Here is a 6,251-nt window from a genome sequence, read left to right on the forward strand (position 1 = left end):
TACGCTTATGTGGCCTTTGGGGAGTTTGACACCTCTGATTTAGATAATGAACAAATCAAAAATGAATTTCGAAAATACGTCTTTTTCAAATGACTGTAACGATATTTAAAATAACGAAATAGTATCACTACCTTGAAAATTGATTCTTTTTATAATTGACCAATCCCCATCCCCAACACACATACATTATTCAGGCGATTTACACCCCATGTTATATATTTTTTTAACCCCATCCGCTTCTATTTTTTCTTTACAACCAGGTGTTTTTCTATTCATTTTTATAGACAGGGATAAAAGGTTTCCCCAAAAAGTTAGTGGTAGACTCTATAGAGTTCTGTGGAGCTAAAAGAGAGGACGTAACAAAAAAGAGTTAGAAATTAAGGCGTGATTATGATTACAGGACGTGACACTTAGCTGATTTGAGACCAAATTTGACAAAGGCCGTCAATGGCGTCAATGGCGTCGATGGCGGCTCGCTCGCCAGATCCCCAATCAAAAGTTTGCCGTGTATAATTTGACGCAATCACATTTCTCCACAGTCATCCAGTGCAATCAGGTAATCAGAGAGAAGCATTAACAAGACAAATGGAGTTGGAGAAAAAAAGTGGGTGCGCTCTGTTTGCAGGGAACTTACCACCGAGAACCCCCACCCCCACCCCCCGACTCTAAGCTGTATCATACCCCCCGCCCCTTCGCCTGATTACCCCCATCACCCTCATACGGCGCCGCCCCACCGCCGCCATGTTGGCTGCTGATTGACTTGGTTGTAAAAAGTCGGCAGGTAGATTATTATTACTCTTAGGGGCCATTGTTGTCAAGTGATTACCGCGCACTGTTTTTGACGGGACCTCGTTGGCTCATTCGGAATGATTCGTCTGATTGGCCGGTAACCCGCTAGCTTCTGGACAGCACAGTGACGCTCCCTTGGCGTTGAAAACCCGAGTTGTGTCCTTTTTGCAACTTGAAACAATAGATGTTTTTACATCCACCATTAAATCCCTCATATCTTTCAGATTTGATTTCCCCCTATGTTCCGGTCCGAAGGCTGCGTTCTGAAAGCACTGGTCTACTGGTGATCCCAAGAGCCAAGAAGTGTTCCGCAGGTTCGAGAGCGTTCTCCATCCGGGCACCGGTGCTGTGGAATGCTCTTCCCCCTGAGATCCGATTTGCAACCTCAGTGGAAATGTTTAAATTTAAGCTTAAAACACACTTCTACTCTATAGCATATGAATAACCTATATTTTTTGTTGACAATATCTCTGTACTATTCTTACTTGCAACATCCATTGCAGCCTGGTCATCCTGAGAGGGGGATTACCACATGTGCGGTCCCTTCTCAAGGTTTCTTCATTTTCTGCATGTTGAGGTTTTTGAGTTTTTCCTTGCCCTCCTGTTGGTTTCAGATCAGGGGATGGTGTAATACGAGTCTGAAATAATAATCTGTGCAATAACATGTGCAGCCCTTTGAGACTCTCTGTGATTAAGGGCTATACAAATAAGAATGACTTGACTTATAATGACTTAATTAAATCAGCAAAATACATAAACGCAACGTACAGTATTCACTTGCTGTATCGTAGGTTGCTTATCTCGGTTTCATTACGTCTCAGATTTTGCTCAGTCCTTTTTTCTGCTTGTCTGCTTGCGCGTCAATGATGTTGCAGTCTGAGTTGTACACCTAGGTAAAATAGCTTGACAAACTTACATTATGTACGTGCAATACTTCAAGTTTCTCTAAAAAATAAATGCTCTGCACAAACAAAAGGACTGATGACTGGGGCCAAAAGGCAAAGGAAAATGCTTTATCTTGACAACAAAGTTGGAATTCACCTGCTAAACTCTCTCTGGAGCCATATGCCGGTCTTTGGCGCTCCCTATTGGCAACCTAGCTTTTGATATTGGAAAAATATATGGTTTCTGTAAGAATAAACAGCCCATATCTGTTCCTATAAGGCTTTTAATTATTTTTGCGGCTATAGACTTTTTTTTTTTTTTTGTATTTTGGGTCACATTACTTTTTTTAGTTGCCGACCCAAAGGTAAATGAGGTTTTACATAACGTCCACATGATGGCAAAAAAGTATCACGTAAGGTAAATTGGGTCATGTCCTTAATTAATACAGTTGAGCAATAATATAATGACTCAATTATTAAACAAAAAAAAAACATTCATAAAGTATATTCATTGTATTTGTTAGACAAATACTTAAGCCTGTAAATTGTTTTATTTTCTTCTGTATTAAATAAATCACTGATTCCACTTAAGGGTTTTGACTAGTATTTGGAATGCAACCCCCGCGAATAAGGAGTGATTTTGATACTGTATGTTTTTAAAGGGATATTGCTTATAATTTAGAGTATCCTGGTGGTAAAAAATATATATTCAAATAAATAATGTGCAAAATTACATGAACTATCATAAATGTGCATATGAAACAAAGTCAAACATTTTGACAGCTAGTTGTTAAACTTGTTTTCAAAATCTCAACACAATCCAAACCTGCTTGGAAACTATACTGTTATACCTGGACTGTGTCATGTTTTGCCAATTGCCCTCACCTGCTCTCACTCGTTCAGCACCAGCTCGCACTCGTTCCCTAATTAGTCCTCCTCCTATTTATGCACATCATTCTCATTCACTCCTGGTCAGTCTGTCAGCGAACCTCCACACACGTAAGACCTCTGGCTCCCGTTCTGTTCCCGACCTGTTCCTGTTTCTTACTCGTCTGTCCCTGGCTTCCCCGATCGTCACCGGCTACCTGACGTGTCCCGATCTCTGACCACGCTCTGTCTCCCGTCCCGGCTGCCCGACTTGCTTTCGATCTCCGACCCGGCTCCGTTTTTCTATCCCGGCTGCCCGATTTGCTTCCGATCTCTGACCACGCTTCATTCACGAGGGTTTCCTGCTCCTGCCCAGCGAGCACCGATAACTGTTGTTGTTTTTTTCCCCTCACCTGACTTTGATTCCCCAGTAAAGCATTGTGTGAAAAGTTACGCATTTGGGTCCACTGCCTGTTCCGGTCGTGACAGACTACTAGAAAACTGCACAATCTAACAGCTAAACTTTGACTTGTAGGAACTAGTAAAACCATGACCCTGGAAGGAAACCAAAGCCTCATTTGAAACATGTAAGTATCATACATCTTAAAGTTAAGCCTTCTTTAAGAAAACATACTTTAAAACTATGAGTGCTTTGAAATGCAAGGTATAAAGCTGAACATTTAATCCAAATATTTGTATGGAAGCCAAACCCTAAAATAAAATTGTAACTGTGATATTGTAGTCCTTGATATGTGTTATCAATTATATATTTAAACGTACAATATGATATCCGGTTTGGACACTGTATTCTTCCCTGTGCTTTGTCGCACTCGTTTTCAGTTGCACAGTACAGTGACTTCTAGAAATCAAATAAGTACACAATGGTACTTTATTTGATTTTAAAAAAGCAACATTGATTTAAATAATAGGCAAAAATACATGAACTAACATAAATGTGAATGTTTTAAATAATCTTATGTAAAGAAATCTGTATTTATTTTACATAACATGAGGCTAACCTAAAGATAGCTGACATGATTGTCTGCCGTCTTGCTGCAAAATGGTATGCCTGAAATTCAAAAACCGTGTGAAAGCCTGGACAAAAAAAGAGAGAAGATAATGTTGCAGTTTAGTGACTTTGAGTCTCTGTAGTTTGTATTCTACCTTGTGCTTTGTAGCACTCATTTTCTGTGGCACTACATAATTAAGAAACATTTAGTGGTCAAGTATAACAGTGTAACTTTAAAGCTTCTTTTACTTTCTTCCTTAGAATCTTATCTTTTGCTGAGAGGCAGAGACGGAATGTAATTTTAGGGACTTTTCCATACTCTTGACATCCATTTCTAAACATGACCGTAAACATTAAAGACAGTCATCAACAGTTGAAGTGTTTTTATTTCTCTTTTTTTATAGATTGAAAAACACCCAAATTAGCATATTCAATGGTTCAAACTCACCTTTACTGACATAAAACACGATCTGAAAAACACAGTTGCGTGCCATTAAAAATAGTTTGTGGTCATTAACAAAAAACAACCCATTTTTTTTAAGAGTTTTGGCAAGTAACATCAAATATGAATGAAGTGAATTATTTGAGACGATTTGGACTGGCCAATTTAACTAACATGCATGTTTTTGGAATGTGGGAGGAAACCGAAGTGCCGGGAGGAAACCCACACAAGCACGGGGAGAACATGCAAACTCAACACAGGAGGTTAAATCTCATGACCTCAGAACTGTGCGCTAACCACTGCCCCGCCGTGCTGTCCTAAAATCCTTATTTATGAATGAATAATCACAAATAAAAACTGTATCGTTGTAAATATCAAAAGCATCATCAAAGACTGTGTCAACATGAAAGGTAATTCTAGAGAATGTGATGAGCAAAACTCCTTGGTAACACCATCAACAATTTCAATTAACGTTCCTCTAAATGTCAAAGCCAATTTCGAATCCCTGATGAACTGTTTTCGTGAATGTCAAACAATTTAACAACACTTAGAGGGAGAGTTTTTATTATTTAGCGCCCTCTAGTGATAAAAAATGTATATCATTAAATAATTATTTAAATAATAAGGCAGAAGTACATAATCGATCACAAATACATGCATTTTTTAAAAAATGATTGTTGATAAATTAACATTTAATTTACATAACATGAGCCGGATATATATATATATATATATATATATATATATATATATATATATATATATATATATATATATATATATATATAAATAATATAACGAAACACATGTACAATATAACATGTTAAATAATAAATAAATAAACACGTTTAAAAAAAAATAGATTATTTTGTATTTTGTAAGGGAAAATACGTCAGTTTGTAAGGGCATGGAGCCGTGGAGGTTGACAGGTATGCTAATGGAAGCTCATATAATTGTCTTCTATCTTGCTGCTACAGTTAACCAAAAACTAAAAAAAGGCTTGGCAAAACCATGAGAAGTTATATGGTACGTCTTGGTCACTTGGAGTCGCTGCAGTTTTTATTCTTCCTTGTGCTTTTTAGCAGGTATTATAACGACATCTAGTGGTCAAAAATTACACTTTGTCCCTTTAACAGAGTTCGTACCTATTTTTCCTGGCAAAATCCAAGCACTTTTAAAGAACTTTCAAGACGATTTTTCGATATCTCCAGTACCAATAAAATATCTTTGGGGGTATGAATCATGTATTTTGCAGCGCCACAAAAACATCTGCGATTTCCATATGCGATTTTCAATCTTGTGTTTGCATTTATCAAGACATATGAGTTTTAAATATTGTGTCTATCTATCTATTTACCATGGTCATATCCCTCGAGAGGAGTGACTAACAGCAAGACAAACACATACAAAACAAAGAAAAGAAAAAGGAAAAAGTACCAAAAAACATAAATAATGTGACCATTGGCCAATCCAAATGCCTAAACATCCAAACAAGTTAAGCACTTCGGCACCCATGTGGGTCATGCTTTCGTCCCTCCAGATGAAACAGGAGACAAGAAAGCAGCCATGTCACTCGTGTCAGAGTGACACAACACACTCTTCCGTTCAACAGCAGGGCCCGACAAAGTTTACCCCTGCCGCATCAGACAGGTGCCCTGCCCATCCCTTATAATGCGTCCAAACAACCCACTATCCTTTTACAACATCTCTCCACTCATTGCTATCACCAAACAAGGGCTCTACCTTCCTTTACATTTAGACCTTTTTGCTGCAGTGCACTCATAAAAGCATCTATCCACATCAATCATGGCCTTCCTCTTGCTCTCCTTCCATTTACTTCTGCTCTGCAGATCCTCTTCAACATTCGCTCCTGATACCATCCTCTCCATGTGTCCAAACCAACCGACTGCTCTCATATCCACATGGTTGCTCAGTTCCACTACTACTCCAGTTCTGTCTATCACAATTTAATTTCTCTAAATATCCAATCTCGTTACTCCTAACATATTCCTCAAACCAGTCTACCAGCTTGGTAGCCTAGATGGTAGGGCGCCCACTCTGAGACTGGGAGGTCGCTGGTTCAAGCCTCGGCCGAGTCATACCTAAGACTTACAACATTGGTACTCATTGCCTCCCTGCTTGGCGCTCGGCATTAAGGGTTGGAATTGGGGGGTTTGGTCACCTAATGACTAAAATGGCTGCGCCCTGTTTGGCTGCGGCTGCATTGACCCGTACAGTTAAAACTGTACTTCACTCAATA

The 6,251-nt window shown here is 38.9% G+C and overlaps 1 long non-coding RNA gene across 1 annotated transcript; it reads left to right on the forward strand.

The window, feature by feature from the left end:
* Window positions 1-2,655: 2,655 nt before the first annotated feature.
* Window positions 2,656-4,284, forward strand: LOC148354926 (uncharacterized). Its single transcript, XR_015852192.1, has 3 exons — window positions 2,656-2,672; window positions 3,076-3,127; window positions 4,190-4,284. It is a non-coding gene; the product is annotated as an uncharacterized LOC148354926 (long non-coding RNA).
* The last annotated feature ends 1,967 nt before the right edge of the window (window positions 4,285-6,251 follow it).

The sequence above is a fragment of the Urocampus carinirostris genome, chromosome 12 (genome assembly GCF_059441175.1).
Source record: "Urocampus carinirostris isolate Australia breed hairy pipefish chromosome 12, RoL_Ucar_1.0, whole genome shotgun sequence".
Classification (NCBI taxonomy): Eukaryota; Metazoa; Chordata; class Actinopteri; order Syngnathiformes; family Syngnathidae; genus Urocampus; species Urocampus carinirostris.